The 18,486-nt window shown below is 36.8% G+C and overlaps 1 non-coding gene across 1 annotated transcript; it reads right to left on the bottom strand.

Moving 5' to 3' along the window:
* Positions 1–3,262: 3,262 nt before the first annotated feature.
* Positions 3,263–3,369, bottom strand: LOC141676370 (small nucleolar RNA R71). Its single transcript, XR_012556964.1, has one exon. It is a non-coding gene; the product is annotated as a small nucleolar RNA R71 (small nucleolar RNA).
* Positions 3,370–18,486: the final 15,117 nt, after the last annotated feature.

Genomic DNA, 18,486 nt, shown 5'->3' with positions numbered 1-18,486 from the left:
CACACAATTAATATTATATACAACACATAATAAATAGAATATCCATCCAATCCCTAATATTACTAAACGAACTCAATTTACCGATATCAATAAAATGATCGGTTTTCAAATAAACTTTTGAAAATAATACATTTAAAGAAATATTTTCAGAAATTAACAAGGATCAATATAACACTCAACAATTAGTACATTACCATTTAATAACATAAACTCGTCAAATAGGAATAAAATATCCCCAATTTTATTCCTTCTAAATCAGAAAATCACATAAACATATTCAAATAATAATAATAATAATTCTGAAAATACGGGATATTACACCAACTGTCTCAAGTGTTGAGCAAAAGAACAAGGATCCACAGAAGCAAGTTATTCTGGAACTTGAAGAAGATGAGTTCTATACCTTGGATGAACTTGATGAGTTGGATCAATCCATGGCTTACCTAGCAAGGAAATTCTCTTATATTAGAGAGAAGAAGCCAAAGTTCTTCATGAACAAATGACAAAAATTTCAACAAAGACAGCAGTTGGAAAGGAAAAGCTCAGTACAACTCTGGTAGCAAAAATGGCTACAAAAATGGATATGTTAACATATCAAAAATAAGATGTTTCAATTGTGATGAATTGGGCCACTTTGCCACAGAATATAGAAAGTCAAAGAAAGTGAAAAAGGATAAAGCACATTTGGAATTGGAGGCTAAGTATGAAGCTTTCTTGAAGAAACAGTCTAGAAAAGCTTATATTACAGAAGGAAAGAGTTGGGATGATTCTGATAATGATGATAAGGAGGAGTTTGGAAACTATGTACTCATGGCCTTGGAGTAAGGAGAGTCGTCCTCATCAAAAACAGAGGTACCAACTCTTACTACTAATTAAATTTTATTCAATATAGGGAGACTGTTGAAAAGATGAGTGTAGAGATGTTTCACATGCACACAAACATGGTGGCAGCTACTGAGGAAGTGAGTAGGCCGTCAAAAGTAAATGAAAAGCTTGAGATTGAGAAACAAAATCTGGAACTGCAGCTTGTTGAGCTTGAAACTGTCAAGCAAGAAAATGAATATCTCAAGAACAAGCTGAAGTGTGCTATTGAGATAAAAGCTGTGTTGAGGGAAAAGTTAGAAAAGAATGAGATGAAACTGAAATTATTCAAAAATGTAAGTGAAGATGTCCCAGCTATGCTGAGAAAGGTTGGTGTTAAGTGGCATTTATATCCACTTATAACGCTTCATAAAGCTTCGATTTGGTGATTTGTACTCGAGTTGTTTGTGTTTTTGATACGTTTTTGTAGTGTTTTGCATTTTAGGCATAATTGAAGAAAGGATGAGGTTTAGCATTATTTTGGTGCTAATTGGTGTTAGGAAGGTGTCTCGGATGTTTGCTCGTTGATCGCCATCAAAAAACCAGCAAAGAAAACAAAGTTCAGAATTTTTTCCAGTAGGTCAGTGCGCCCGCGCTGTGATAGCGCGCGCCCGCGCTAGGACAGCGCGCGGCCGCGCCAGGCCGAAACTGAAGAATCTTGTTTCAAGTAGAAGAGTGATATTCTGAACTTCCATGCTGATTGGGCTGCTATATAAAGACATCTAAAAGACATTTTTCATAACAGAGACTAAGAAGAAAACGATGAGAAGACCTAGGAGCACAAATACAACGAAGGCGAAGAGGATCTAGTTTATTCTTGTGATTCTTTATTTAAGTTATAATCTTGGATGCTAGTTTTCTTGTTTGTTGAACCTATTACTCTTGATTACGTACTTTGATTATTATTCAGTATTATAAAGACTTAGTTTATTATACCATACTTTCATCGTAATCCACGGTGATGATGGGTTTGGTTATGGGCTAATCGTTATCGTGGGGTTCTAATGGATTTACTTATAAATTTCAATAGTTAATTTGTTTCGATACGTTGGTGTGGTGGTGATTGTATAATATCTAGTATTAGTTGTACTTATTCGTCTTATGAGCGTCGCGAACTTATAAGATATCGTGTTAATCTCTATTGAAACGAAAGTGAATTTAGAGGTTTAGAACTTGCCATGCTAGCATAGGTTCATGTATTTCTTATGCATGATTCGTAGGTAATTTTAACCATCTTACTTGCCCTATGTAATCACGATAGATAACTTGTGCATAAATCTTTATATTGTCAAATTCTATAGACATATATGGTCTCAATATCATTGGTGTATGTTCAACTTCTATCTCTTTTGTGGATGTCTGGTAGTAGGGTATTCGTACAACGAAAGTTGGCGTTTACTAGTTTCATGTTATCAGAGTAGTTGTCATCACCATTGCATGCTGAGGTTAAGAAGAAAAGGTTATTGAATGAAGCAGTAGTGAAGTTAGAATCCCATGTTTGTATCCTATAAGTAATACAACCTAAAATCTGTTAGTTAATGTTATTTAGTATAATCTCTTAGTTAATCGTAGTTATAAACAATCTCAACTTGTTAGTCGTCTTAGCATTGAAAAATAACCATATCATTGTTGCATAAGTACATTAATTGAAATAAACCTAAACCAGTCTCTGTGGGGATGAACTATAATTAATTTTATATTACTTGCGAACGCGTATACTTGCGTGAATATTAGCGCGTGTTTTCGTCATAACAAGTTTTTGGCGCCGCTGCCGGGGACTTGGTGTTAATTTTTAGTTTATGTGCTTGACATCAGTGGTCGTTAAAGTTCAGTGACTTGGATATTTTACTTACTTGTTTACTTGTTGCTTTTTCAGGTACTCTAGAGAGCGTTTATGCTAACGCGTTCTCCATCTCGAAAGAGAACACTGGATAAAGTGGAGAAAGCAATTTTAGTAGAGGAAGAAGTTCTTGTAGAATAGGAGAAAGTTGAAGAAGAAGCTCTTGTTGAAATGGGTGAACCAGAAGCAAATACAAAGGCTTTGATGGACTACTCTCAGTCGAAAATCAATGATATTCAGTCTAGCATTATCAGACCAGCCATCGCGGCTAACACTTTAAAAATCAAGGCTAGCACGATTCAGATGGTGCAGAACTCGGTCTAGTTTGGGGGTTCTCTGACTGAAGATCCCAATATGTATATTAGAGATTTCATCGAGATCTACGACACTTTCAAATTCAACAATGTTTCTGAAGATTCTATTAAGTTGAGGCTTTTCCCATTCTCTCTGAGGGATACAGTTAAGTGCTGGTTACATTCTCTACCACCAGGCTCTATCACCAAGTGGGAAGATCTTGCTCAGAAGTTTCTCACTAAATTCTTTCCTATGATGAAAACAACTGCAATCAGGAATATTCTTACTCAATTTGCACAGCATTCGGGAGAATCTTTATGTGAAGCTTGGGATCATTATAAGGAGATGCTTAGAAAGTGTCCTCATCTTGGGATTCCTGACTGGATGATCATTAACTGCTTTTATAATGGTTTAGGTGCGACTTCTAGACCCATGCTTGATGCAGCATCAAGTGGAGCCTTATGGGCTAAGAGCTACGATGAAGCTTATGATTTGATTGAACTGATGGCTGCTAATGAATACTAGAACCCTTCTCAAAGACTAACTCAAGGCAAAGTAGCAGGAATTCTAGAGGTAGATACAGCTACTACTATAGCTACTAAGCTTAAGGCTTTGACAATGAAGGTGGATTTTTTGGCTAATTATGGAGTTAATCTAATCACTAGTGTCTGTGAGCTTTGTGCGGGTGCCCATGTGGCAGAACAGTGTGCTATTTCTAGTGAATCGGCTGAGTTCATGAGCAACTTTCAAAAGTTGCAGCAACCAGTTCCAGCCAGCTATCATCCCAACAACCACAATCATCCTAACTTCAGCTGGAGCAACACTCAGAATGCGGTATAACAACCTTATCAGAAGTATGCAACAAAGCAATATGACCCTCTTGGTTTTCATCAACCGCAATATGCATCAAGACAACAACTCTAACTGCAACAATCTAATGAAAAATATTAATTGGAAGAGTTGAAACTCATATGCAAGAGCCAAGCAGTTTCTATTAAGAACTTGGAAAATCAAATTGGGCAGATTGTCAATGCCTTGCTGAATCGACAACCTGGTACACTCCCTAGTGACACAGAAGTGCCAGGCAAGAAGGAAGCAAAAATGCAGGTTAAGGCAATTACATTGAGGTATGGGAAGGTTGTGAATCCCGAAAAATCTCAAGTTTTGGAAGATGAAGCTGTGGCTGAAGAAAATGGGCAGAAGGAAGTAGATTTGGAACCAAGGAAGAAAACTGCGGAACACACTCCTCCTGAGCATAATACAGGGGAAAAATAGGTCTATCCTCCACCTCATTTTCCTAAAAGGCTGTAAAAGCAAAAGTTGGATAAGTAGTTTGCTAAGTTTCTGGAGGTTTTCAAGAAACTTCATATCAACATACCTTTCGTTGAAGCTCTTGAACAGATGCCTAGCTATGCGAAGTTTATGAAAGATATTCTCTCTCGGAAAGTGAAGCTAGATGACTTAGAGACTGTAGCTCTCACGGACGAATGCAGTGCTGTGCTGCAACAGAAGTTGCCTCCGAAGCTTAAAGATCCTGAAAGCTTCACTATTCCTTGCACCATCGGAAACTTGTTGTTCGACAAGTGTTTATGTGATTTGGGAGCTAGCATCAATCTGATGCCTTTGTCTGTATTTAAGAAATTGGATTTACCTGATCCAAAGCCTAGTTATATGTCCTTTCAGTTGGCCGATCATTCGATTTCATATCCACGAGGCATTGTGGAGGATGTCTTGATCAGAGTTGACAAACTCATCTTTCCTGCAGATTTTGTAATTCTTGATTTCGAGGAGGATAAGAAGATTCCCATAATTATGGGAAGACCATTCTTGGCTACTGGCCGAACTTTGATTAATGTGCAGAAGGGTGAGCTCACTATGCGAGCGCTGGATCAGGACGTGACTTTTAATGTTTTCAATGCCATGAAATTCCCTATTGATAATGAGGAGTGCTTAAAAGTGGAATTGATCGATTCTGTGATTACTTCAGAACTTGATCAAATGCTAACATCTGATGTCTTAGAGAAGGCCTTGTTGGGGAATTCAGATAGTGAAGACGATGAAGGTAATGAGCAGTTGCAGTAGTTGAATGCTTCTCCTTGGAAGAGAAGGATGGATATGCCGTTTGAATCTCTTGGACTGGAAGAGCTAAAAAATTCTCCAAAGCACCTCAAGCCATCTATTGAGGAAGCTCCTACACTCGAGCTTAAACCTTTGCCTGAACACTTGAGGTATGCGTTTTTAGGTGATGCATCTACTTTGCCTGTTATTATTGCATCTGACCTTTCAGGTAGTGATGAGGAAAAACTCTTGAGAATTCTGAGAGAGTTTAAATCAGTAATTGGATGGACCATAGCAGATATCAAGGGAATCAACCCTTCTTATTGCATGCATAAAATTCTGCTGGAGGAAGGAAGCAAGCCAACTATTGAGAAGCAGAGAAGGCTAAATCCGATAATGAAAGAGGTTGTGAAGAAGGAAATTCTCAAGTGGCTAGATGCATGGATCATTTATCCTATTTTTGACAGTTCTCGGGTGAGTCCAATTCAGTGTGTACCAAAGAAATGAGGTATCATAGGGGTTGCTAATGAGAAGAATGAGCTCATTCCTACTCGAACAGTCACAAGGTGGAGAGTTTGCATGGATTACAGGAAGCTGAACAAGGCCACGAGGAAGGATCACTTCCCTCTTCCTTTTATTGATCAGATGCTTGATAGGTTGGATGAGCATGAGTACTATTGTCTTTTGGATGGCTATTCGGGTTATAATCAGATTTGCATCACTCCAGAAGATCAGGAAAAGACTACCTTCACTTGTCTGTTTGGTACTTTTACTTTCAGAAGAGTTTCGTTTGGGTTGTGTGGGGCACCTACTACATTTCAAAGATATATGATGGCCATTTTCTCTGACATGATTGGTCAGAATGTGGAGGTGTTCATGGATGATTTCTCTGTGTGTTTGGTGATTCTTTTGCCGAGTGCTTGCAGAATCTTGGTGCAGTTCTTAAAAGGTGTGTTGAGACCAATCCGGTTCTCAACTGGGAGAAATGTCACTTTATGGTGCAACAAGGCATCATTCTTGGGCACAAGGTCTCTAGTAAAGGTCTTGAGGTGGATAAAGCCAAGGTGGGGATCATTGAAAACCTTTTTCCATTAATTTCTGTTAAGGGTGTCCGCATCTTTCTTGGTCATGCGGGTTTCTAACGGCGTTTCATCAAGGACTTCTCTAAAATCTCTAAACCGTTGTGCAATCTTCTAGAGAAAGATGTTCCCTTCAAGTTTGATGGCGAGTACCTAGCTGCTTTTGATATCTTAAAGAAGAGTTTAATCACGACATCCATCATAACTGCACCTGATTGAAATGAACCTTTTGAAATGATATGCGATGCAAGTGACTATGCAGTTAGAGCAGTTCTTGGGCAGAGGAAGAGTTATATATTTCATGTGGTCTACTATGCTAGTAAGACCCTCAATGATGCTCAACTGTACTACTACTGAGAAAGAACTCTTAGACATTTTCTACGGTTTTGAGAAGTTTCGATCTTATTTACTTGGGACGAAGGTGACAGTTTTCATTGATCACGTTGATATTCGCTATCTTGTCTCGAAGAAGGACTCGAATCCTAGATTGATTCGATGGGTTCTTTTACTTCAGGAGTTTGAGTTGGAGATCAAGGATAGGAAAGGTAATGAGAATCAAGTCATTGATCATCTCTCTTGGTTAGAAGATCTGAGTATGACTTCACAGGATAAGACATTGATAAATGAATCTTTTCCTGATGAGCAGTTGTTTGGGGTACAAGATGAAGAATCGTGGTTCGCAGACATTGTGAACTACCTTGTGAGCAATATTATGCCTCCAGAATTGTCTTCTGCTCAAAGGAAGAAGTTTCTTCATGAGGTGAAGTGGTACTTGTGGGATGAGCCATTTTTGTTTCGGCAAGAAGCTAACCAAATCATCAGGAGATGTAAATCTAGACCAGTTGCACTCAAAGTTGAAGAGAAACCAAAGGAGAAAGCTAGGAGGAAAAGCTACTTCAAAGGGAAAGCCATGATTTCAAAGTCAGATACTGAATCATCAAATTATGATGATGATTCAAATACTGATACTGAATCAGACACTGACAGTGATCATAACAACAATGAAGATATGGATCAAATGGATGCCCTACTAGTTAAAAGCTTCAAGAAGATGGTCTACAAGAACTTCAAGAAAGGGAGAAGATTTTCTAGAAAAGGTTCCAGTTCCTCAAAATCTAATAAGAGGAACAACAGAAGAAATACTGATGGGAAGGATTCTAGATCTAGAAAACTTGACAAGTCAAAAGAGAGATGTTACAACTGTGATGGAATTAGACATTTTGCAGCTGACTGCAGAAACCCCAGAGCTGAGAAGAAACAAGCCTTGATCTCAAGGAAGAGAAACTGGGATGATTCATCAGATTCAGATGATGGAGTCAATTATGCTCTCATGGAAAATGTTAATGTTGAGGCTGACAATGCTGAATTAAAGATACCTCAGACTACCCTTGCTTTTGATACTGATGATATTTATGAATTAATAATATTTTTTAATTCTCTGCATGTTAGTTAGAGGGATCAAACATTAAGGAATAATAAAATAAAGAGTGAAAACTCTGTGTTAAAGAAAATGAATGATCACTAGAAATTGAGTTGCTTTCCATGCTAGAAATTCAAAAAGAAAGAGATAATGTTGTTTATGTTAAGGAATTGTTTTTAGAAAAATATGCTTATCTAGAGAAGGAGCTAGCAAAAGAAAGAGAAGTTAATAAACTTTGGACTAACTCAGGAAAATCAACTTAGGAAATTGTAGAGAATGGCTGTTGGGGATCAGGATTAGGATATTCAGCTAGATCTAATCCTGATAAGAAAAGTGGAAAAGAAACTGAGAGAACAGAACCAATAAAAATTGATAGCAAGGTCAAACTAAACAAGGTTCAAATAAAGACCATTAAGTTTAATCCTAGTGGTAATGTTGTTAAGTCAATCCATGAGGAAGGTACAACCTCAGCATCTAGATCAAACTTAAGTACTGATAAGAGTGAACAAGTTCACACAAAATCAGTAAATATTGGTTCAATGACTCAGAAATAGCTTAAGCAAAAGCTGAAGGATCTACACATAAAAGACAAGAGGAAAAGGTCTAGGAAAAATAGGAATGACAAGGTAGGGGTTAATAAGAATGGAAATTATGTAACTCTTCCTAATGCACCTAGAAAGACCCGTTCAAACTGTGGTAGCACTAATCATCTTGCTAATGCTTTCAAGAAGAATAAAAAGATAAATATTGTTCCTTCCAAATCAGAGTTTAGGAATAGAATAGTTAGATATAAACCATAGAGTCCTTATTTTAATTGTGGTAGTGTTTGGCATTCTATTTATACATTTAAAGGGTATCACAATTTGTATTATGATTATTATAAACTGAAACCTGTTTAATTAAAGCAAAATCTGTATTTGCATGTATAAATACTGATAATAAGGATGTTAACATAATATCTGATAAAAAGCCTTATGCTGCATATGTTAACAAACTTAAAAAGACCAAAGGATCTAAGCAAGTCCGGGTCCTTAAAACACTAACTGGTTCAAATTACTAATTTCAGGGTGACAGGAGGATTGCTCTAGTCTTGGACAGTGGATGCTCAGGACATATGACTGGTTATAAATCCATGCTATCAAAATTTGAGGAGAAGGTTGGCCTAAACGTTTCTTCCAGAGATGGAAACTTAGGAAAAATCTTGGGATATGGAAAAATCAAAGTTGGAAATGTCATCATTGAAAATGTAGCTCTAGTTGCAGGACTCAAGCATAATCTGATCAGTGTGAGTCAAATCTGTGACAGAGGTTACCATATTAACTTTTATGAGGAGCATTGTGAAATTGTTAGTAAGTATGATGACAAGATTGTATTGACTGGTGTAAGACATGGTAGTTTATATGAAGACAGGGTCTCCACAAGTATTGATGATTCAGAAGTTTGTCTACTGAGTAGAGCATCTGTGGAAGACAGCTGTAACTGGCATACAAGACTTTCTCACCTCAACTTCAACAATATCAATGAACTTGTGAGGAAAGATCTTGTAAGAGGATTTCCCAATGCAATTTTTACTCCTGATGGCTTATGTGACTCATGCCAGAAAGCCAAGCAAAGGAAAACTTCTTTTAAGTGTAAAACCGAATCCTCCATTCTTGAACCATATCATCTACTTTATGTTGATCTCTTTGGTCCAGTGAATGTTATGTCAATTGCCAACAAGAGGTATGCACTCGTAATTGTTGATGAATATACAAGATACACATGGGTGTATCATCTGCACACCAAGGATGAATCTCCATCCATTCTTCTTGATCATATGAGGGAGCTGGAAAAAGGGTCAACATACAAAGTGAAGATCATCAAAAGTGATAATGGACCCGAATTCAAGAATAGGTCTATGGAAGAGTTCTGCAAACTCAAGGGGATTAAACAAGAGTTTTCTGCTCCTGGAACTCCACAAAAAAATGGAGTTGTTGAAAGAAAGAATAGAACTCTGATAGAAGCTGAAAGAACCATGCTAGAGGAAGCAAGATTGCCTACCTACTTCTGGATTGAGGCTCTGCAAACTGCTTTCTTTACACAAAATGCAACATTGATCAACAAGCATGGAAAAACACCCTTTGAGATGGTGAAGGGAAAGAAGCCAAATTTGAAGTACTTTTATATTTTTGGTTGTAAGTGTTTTGTTCTCAAAACCCATCCACAGCAGCTGACTAAGTTTGATCTCAAAAGCTGATGAAGGAATTTTTGTGGGATATCCATTATCCACAAAAGCCTTCAGAGTTTACAATATGAGAACAAGAACAGTCATGGAATCTATACATGTATCTTTTGATGATAAGAAGATAACATGTCTAGAAGATGTAGATGACCATGACAAATTGAGATTTGAAAATGAAGTACCTTATGCTGAACTTTTAAGTCCTGACTCTGATACAGTAAGTCCTGATATCACTCAAAGCTCTGAGATTCCATAATACAGTGGAAATACTTTTAACACTGAAGCATATGTTGATGGAGAGAAACATGACTAAAATCCAGAGACTACTACAAGTGATTTAACTCAAGAGACATCAGTACAAAGATCATCAGACTCATCTTTCTCAAATTTTGATGAATCATATACTGATAATAATGGGAACACTAATTTAGGAAGAGCATCAGGAGATAATAGTGGTACTAATCAAAGAAATAACAGATAGTTCATGGATCAAGGGGGAGGTTCGTCTTCAAGGAGTTAACTTCCATCTGTAAAAAAATGGTCTAAGTCACACACACATGACTTAATCATTGGAAACCCTGCAGTTGGCTAAGAACAAGAAAAACCACTCAGAATGAATGTCTCTACCATTCTTTTTTTTATCTCAAACTGAACCTAAGAAGGTTGAAAAAACTCTGCAAGATGTTGACTGGGTTATAGCATGTTAGATATATTTGATAATGTCATGACTAATGTTATTTATGTTTAGTTTTCAAATCTTACTTAAACAGGACAAATCAGTACTTAACTGAAATCAGTACTTATACTGAAGTCAGAACTTAAGTCATCAGTACTTAAGGTTCAGGAGATATCTATCAGAAGATAATATCAGGACTTAAAGGAAATGTTCAGATAAGGAAGGCAGCTGATTTACAGGAAGAGAAGATCAAGACAAACATAAGAAGAGATATGCATGAAGAAGGAATTCTATGAAGAATAGAATACTTGGAAGAAAAGATATCTGATTGATATATTTTAGGAAGCAGAATTATATTCCATATCAATTAGCGATTATCTTGTAACTGTGTAGTATATAAACACAGACATAGGGTTAACACTATAAGTATTATCATTATCGAGAAGATTATTCATTGTAACCCTAGCAGCTCTCGTGATATTTGTTCATCACTGAGAGAGGACAGTTCCATACTGTAACAGAGTTTATTGTTTTCAATAAAGTTTGTTTTCTATTACTTGAGTTATTAAAGTTTGATTTGATTGTGCTATACACTGTATTCACCCCCCTCTACAGTGTGTGTGACCTAACAAGTGGTATCAGACCCTATCTGTTAACACACAAACAGTTTAAGATCCAAAAACAATCATGTCCGAAGTAGAAACTCCAACTAAGCCCACCAAAATTGAAGAACCTCCAAAGACACAAATTCAAAGCCGATATGAGACTATTAGAGTTCCCAAATTGAGACCATCTGAATATCCCATATGGAAGGTGAGGATGACCATGTTTCTGGAAGCTACAGATCCAGAATATCTTGATAGAATCAAGGAAGGGCCTCACAAACCAACCAAGCTCGCAGTTGCAGTTGCAGGTGAAGCAGCAAAGTCAGTACCAAAGGAAAAGAGTGACTACACTGCTGAAGATATCGCATCAATTGCTAAGGATGCTAAGGTACGAAACTTACTGCATAGTGCCATTGATAATGTAATGTCAAACAGGGTAATAAACTGCAAGACTGCAAAGGAGATATGGGATGCCTTGGAAACAAGATGTCAGGGAACTGATACGATTAAGAAGAATAGGAAGACAATACTCACTCAAGAGTATGAACACTTTGACTCAAAGGCTAATGAGTCATTGACTAATTTATATGATAGATTTGTCAAACTCTTGAATGATTTGTCACTGGTTGATAAGGAGTATGATCTTGAAGATTCAAACCTTAAATTCCTGTTGGCTCTTCCTGAAAGCTGGGATTTGAAGGCAACAACAATAAGAGACAACTATAATCTTGATGAAACAACTCTTGATGAAATTTATGGGATGCTCAAGACTCATGAGCTTGAGATGGAACAAAGAAGCAAGAGGAAAGGAGGAAAGTCAAGGACAGTTGCTCTTAAGGCTGAAGAAGAATCCCCCAAGGCAGCTACCTTAAGGAAAGGCAAGGGTAAAGCTCTCTTCACAAAATCTGATACTGAATCATCAAGTTCTGAAAGTGATGATGACTCAGAATCTGAAAGCTTGCCTGAGACGGATGCTGATGAAGAGATGATGAAGCTGTGTGCTCTTATGGTGAAAGGAATCACAAAGATTGCATACAGGAAGTTCAGGAAGGGAAAGAAGTTTTCCAGGAAAAGTGCAAGTTCTGATTAGAAGAATTTCAGAAAATCTGAGGGCAGAGGAGGAAAGTCTGACAGAGGAGATTATACAAATGTCAAATGCTACAACTGTGGTGAGAAAGGCCACATATCTCCTGATTGCAAGAAAGTGAAGAGTGATAAAGGCAAGGCTCTTGTCATAAAGAAGAAAAGCTGGACAGACACTTCAGATTCTGAAAGTGAGGAGAATTATGCCTTGATGGCAAATGCTGATATGGCAAGTGCTGAAAGCAGTTCTGAAGCTGCTGAGTTAAAGGTACCTCAAACTACTTATGCCTTTCATATTGATGATAGTAATGAGTTGAGAAGATGTCTTAAAACCATGTTCATTAGTTATAGAGATCAAACTTTAAGATGTGAAAGATTAACTTCTGAAAATCTTGCTTGCAAAAAGAGGAATGATTATTTAGAAAAAGAGTTAGTCATGTTCCATCAAACTCAGAAAGATAGAGATGATGCTTTCTATGTTAGGGATGCAGTGCTTAAAATGAATGAATCTCTAAAAGCTGAGTTAGAAAAGGAAAAAGAGATTATCAGGACTTGGACTAACTCTGGCAGAACAACTCAGAATTTGTTAAGTAGTGAAAACTGGAAAGAGGGTTTAGGTTATGGAGATGGTAAGAATGATAAAGGAGCTGAAGATATTAAGCCTATAGTTGTTAAATAAAAGCCCAAGTTAAAACCTGTTAAGTTTGTAGCTGTAAAATCTGATACCGAGAAATCAGAAGTTAAAAAGGAATTAACTTCTGACAAACTAAAACAGGAAAAGACAACTGAAGTAAACGCAGGCTTAATGACAAAGAAGCAGCTTAAGCATAACCTGAAAAATGTTAAGAATACAAACAAGGTAAAATCACCTAAGAAAAATAGGAATGGAAAAGAAGGTGTGAATAAAAGCAATGATTATAAGTCTGTTCCTGATGCTCCTAGAAAAACATGTCATAACTGTGGAAGTTCTAACAATCTGGCTACTTTTTGCAGGAAGAATAAGAATATAAACTCCTTACCCTCAAAGTCAGGAGTTAAGAGTCAGTCTATTAGATATAAGCCACAAAATCCTTGTTTTCATTGTGGTAGTTTATGGCATTCCATTGATACTTGTAAGGAATATCATAGTCTGTACTATGATTATTATCAAATAAAACCTTCTTTAAAGAAATTTAGCATTGTTCCTTCTAGTGTAAGTTCTGATTCAAAGTCTGATAGTGTAAATTCTGATAAGAAAAATGTTAACATAAACTCTGATGCTAAATCCGCTGCAAATGTTAACAAACTTAATAAGGCCAAAGGATCCAAGCAAGTCTGGGTCCTTAAAACTAAGCATTAGTGGTCTTTGTGATTGCAGGGCAACAGGAAAAACATCCTAGTTCTGGACAGTGGATGTTCAGGACATATAACTGGAAATAAAGCCCTGCTATCAGACTTTGTGGAGAAGGCTGGCCCAAATGTTTCTTATGGAGATGGCAACATTGGAAAAACATTGGGATATGGCAATATCAATCTCGGGAATGTCATCATTAAGGAAGTAGCTTTGGTCTCAGGACTTAAACACAATCTGCTGAGTGTTAGTCAAATATATGACAGAGGTTATCATGTGGATTTCTTTGAAGAACACTATGAAGTTGTAAGTAAATCTACAGGCAAAGTTGTTCTGAAAGGATACAGGCGTGGTAACATCTATGAAGCCAAGCTTTCAACAAGTAATGGTTCTGCAATCTGTCTGATGAGTAGAGTATCAATTGAAGAAAGCTGGAATTGGCACAAGAAACTCTCTCATTTAAATTTCAACAATATAAATGAATTAGTCAAGAAAGATCTTGTGAGAGGACTGCCAAAGTCAGTATTTGCTCCTGATGGCCTTTGTAATTCTTGTCAGAAGGCTAAACAAAGGAAATCCTCATTCAAGAGCAAGACTGAATCATCAATTCTTGAGCCTTATCACCTACTGCATGTTGATCTATTTGGTCCAGTAAATGTCATGTCTATTGCAAAGAAGAAATATGCTATGGTCATAGTGGATGAGTTCACCAGATACACATGGGTGTATTTTTTGCACACAAAAAGTGAAACTACATCTATCTTGATTGATCATATCAGGCAACTGGATAAGTTGGTCAAAGATTCTGTGAAGATAATAAGAAGTGATAATGGTACTGAGTTCAAGAATTTGATAATGGAAGAGTTCTGCAAAAACCATGGAATCAAGCAGGAATTTTCTGCTTCTGGAACTCCACAACAAAATGGAGTTGTTGAAAGAAAGAATAGAACTCTCATTGAAGCTGCACGTACAATGCTTGATGAAGCAAAGCTTTCAACCTATTTCTGGGCTGAAGCTGTGTAGACTGCTTGTTTTACTCAGAATGCAATACTAATTAACAAGCATGGAAAGACACCATATGAGATGGTGAAGAAAAAGAAGCCAAATCTGAAGTATTTTCACGTATTTGGATGCAAGTGTTTTATTCTTATGACTCATCCTGAACAGCTATCCAAATTTGATCTAAAAGCTGATGAAGGAATCTTTCTTGGATATCCACTTTCCACAAAAGCCTTCAGAGTCTATAACTTGAGAACAAGAGTGGTCATGGAATCTATCAATGTCTCTTTTGATGATAAAAAGATTACTGGACTTGAAGATTTCATTGATCATGATCAACTGAGATTTGAAAATGAAGACTTAAATTCTGATACTGAAAATCCTGACAGTCTAAATTCTGATACTGCAAACTCTGATGGATTAAACTCTGATGTTATTGAAACTGTGGTGACTACGCCAAAGGAAGATGCACCTATGCAGGGGGAGCATACTCAAGATACAACCACATCTCAAGAAGCATCAGAACATACATCTGGCTCTTCAAGTTCTGATTCATCAAGTTCTGATAAGCCAAGTTCTGATAATTCTGAAAACTTAAATTCTGAAGGATCCAACTCAGAGCGCATAGTTTCAGGTGGAGCATCAGAAAATGTTGATGAAGATAGCATGGATCATGGGGGAGCATCTAGTTCTAGAGAAAACCTTCCATCTGCAAGGAAGTGGACTAAATCAAATAAACCTGACTTAATAATTGGAAATCCTGATGCAGGTGTCAGAACTAGAACAACTACTTCAAGTGAATGTCTTTACAATTCTTTTCTTTCTCAGACTGAACCAAAGAAAGTGGAAGAAGCACTTTAAGATGCTGATTGAGTGCAAGCAATGCAGGAAGAGTTAAATGAATTTGAAAGAAACAAAGTCTGGACCCTAGTGCCAAGACCAAAGAACAGATCTGTTGTTGGTACAAAGTGGGTATTCAGAAACAAAACTGATAGTGATGGCATAATTACAAGAAATAAGGCAAGGTTGGTTACAAAAGGATATTCTCAACAGGAGGGAATTGATTATGATGAAACATTTGCACCAGTTGCTAGATTGGAAGCCATAAGGATATTTTTGGCTTATGCTGCTCACAAAAAGTTTACTGTCTTTCAAATGGATGTGAAAAGTGCTTTTCTCAATGGAAAATTGGAGGAGGAAGTATATGTTGAACAACTTCTAGGCTTTGTAAATCCCAAATATCCTAATCATGTCTACAGGCTTGATAAAGCACTCTATGGCCTTAAGCAAGCTCCAAGAGCATGGTATGAGACTTTAGCTCAGTTTCTTCTGGAAAGTGGATTTAACAGAGGAATAATAGACAAAACACTGTTCTACCTCAACCATGGAAAGGACTTACTTCTGGTTCAGATATATGTTGATGATATCATCTTTGGTTCTACAAATGATAAACTTTGCAAGAATTTTGCCACACTGATGTAGTCAAGATATCAAATGAGTATGATGGGGGAACTTAGCTATTTTCTGGGCCTTCAAGTCAAGCAGAATGCAGAAGGCACTTTTATTTGTCAAACCAAGTACACCAGAAATTTGCTGAAGAAATTTGGAATGCAAGATTGTTCAAGTGCATCCACTCCTATGGCCACTGCAACAAAATTGGATAAGGATACTGGTAAATCAGTAGATATTACTGATTACAGAGGTATGATTGACTCTCTACTCTATCTAACTGCTAGTAGACCTGATATCATGTATGCTACCTGTCTTTGTGCAAGATTTCAAGCAGATCCAAGAGAACCTCACTTAACAGCTGTGAAAAGAATTTTCAAGTATCTTAAGGGAACAGCTGATTTGGGATTGTGATATTCCAGAGAATCAGATTTTAAACTAATAGGTTACTCAGATGCAGATTTTGTAGGTTGCAAAATTGAAAGGAAAAGTACAAGTGGAAGTTGCCAATTTCTTGGAGGCAAATTGGTTTCTTGGTTTAGCAAGAAACAAAAGTCAATTTCCACATCAACTGCAGAAGCAGTATACATTGCCGCAGAAAGCTGTTGTGCACAAATTCTTTGGATGAAGAAACAGTTACTGGATTATGGGTTAACATATTTTAAAATCCCTATATAATGTGATAATCAAAGTGCTGTTGCTATGACAGGTAATCCAGTTCAACACTCAATGACAAAGCACATTAGCATTAGGTACCACTTCATAAGGGAACATGTGGATGAAGGTACAGTGGAATTGCATATTGTTCCAACAGATCAACAACTAGCAGATATCTTCACAAAACCACTGTGTGAAGCTACTTTTACAAGATTGGTAAATGAACTTGGAATGGTTTCAGGTTCTTTCTCTAAATCTGCTTAGTTTTGTTCTGATGTATCAGACTCTATGATCAGTATTTACAGAAATTACTCTCTTTGTGTATTCTGTGCTTAATTGAAAATTGCTTAAGTACTGATTGTTGTCTGATGTGTATTTCTAAACTCTGATAGTGATATGACTGTTTATGTGACTATTCAATCCTATGAAGATAACTGTGCTTGATGCTGACCTAGTAGTCTTCAATATACTAGAAATCCCATGTTAGAAGTAATTATTTATGTGGAAATCTATTGACACAAGCAAATTCTGATATTAAGCTTAGTTCAGTTTACTTTGTCTATCTTATTACTAAGTCAAAAACTAGAATCATGCTTCTCATCTGTTAAGATCTGATGTCAGTAAATCTGATGAATGTACTAAGTGCTGATACACCTCACTCATCAAAAGAAAAAGTAAAAGAAAAAGAAATAAAAATCAAGTACTCCTTTGAGGTCTAGAGTAAAAATGTGGAATGGACGACCCAAGTGTATTGCTGGTATTAAGTAATATGCATCAGAAAAGCAAATAATTTTTTTTTCTTGGTGACTTTTCACACTCTATGATTACTGGAGAAATACTCTGTTAATAGCATAAATTCTGATAAGCAGTCGTGACTCACTTACACTGAGAAGCCACTGTAAAATGGAATTTCAAAAGATGCATAAAATAAGCACAAAACAGTTGAGGTGGACTCATGCATGAACTCATTCAATAATAGGCTTCAGAATAATGACAGATTTTAAGTAAAGTTTTAGTTATGTCTTATTTCTTAGATGTACTGCAGTGACTCAGACCTTACTCTTTGTCTGATATTTAGCTTAATGCACACACTAACACTCCATATGAATGATGAAAATTACTGTGGTGATCAATGTTGTTTTAGATGAGCAGTCTATGTGTCAGATTGCATAAATTCTGAGGACAAGTTCTGATTGAAGTTCTGATAAATAAGTCCTGAATAACCAAAATCAGAATTTGTGTGCAGAATCACAAAGATAGGCATTCATTTTTCGAGTTAAGAAATCATGTTCTGATGACTGTTAAGTTCTGATATAAGTCTAAGTTCTTATATTAAATTCCGATCCTTTACTTGACTTATTTGTGGCTAAAATCTAAAACAGTCTCATTTTCAATCAGAATATGTTTGGATGGAATATTAACAGTCAATCTAATTAGGGTTAGTAGAACACGTACATGCACAGTAATTTTTTTTACTTGTTTGTTGTGCGTATTAAACCCTGTTTTACTTTTCCAATGACTGTTTTTCTTCTTCCCAGTCTAGGGAGACGAGGTAGAATTATTTCTACCTGTCAGCATTAAATTTCCTTGCGTCTCCTGGCATTCTCTTGCCTATATAAACCAACACCTCAAATCAGCCTACACATCATTTCTTTTCTCACACACTAACTCTCCTTTCCTTCATATCAACACAAACATGGTCAACTACAATATGTTTTTGAACTATGAGACCTTCAACATGGAGCTGAGCTGTGAGGACTGGCAGCAGGAATGGCACGTAACTGTCATTCCTGATGAGATTTGGGACTCGGTTCCCCAGGAGGTTCTCACACACCTCCTGTTCTTTTACATGGACTACCATCGCCATCTGGAGTGACTGGAAGAAGAAAGGTTGGAAGCTCTCCGCCAACAAGA

Source organism: Apium graveolens, chromosome 7 (genome assembly GCF_009905375.1).
Source record: "Apium graveolens cultivar Ventura chromosome 7, ASM990537v1, whole genome shotgun sequence".
Classification (NCBI taxonomy): domain Eukaryota; kingdom Viridiplantae; phylum Streptophyta; class Magnoliopsida; order Apiales; family Apiaceae; genus Apium; species Apium graveolens.
Note: the sequence above shows the minus strand (reverse complement) of the source record. Positions and strands in the feature narration are given on the sequence as shown.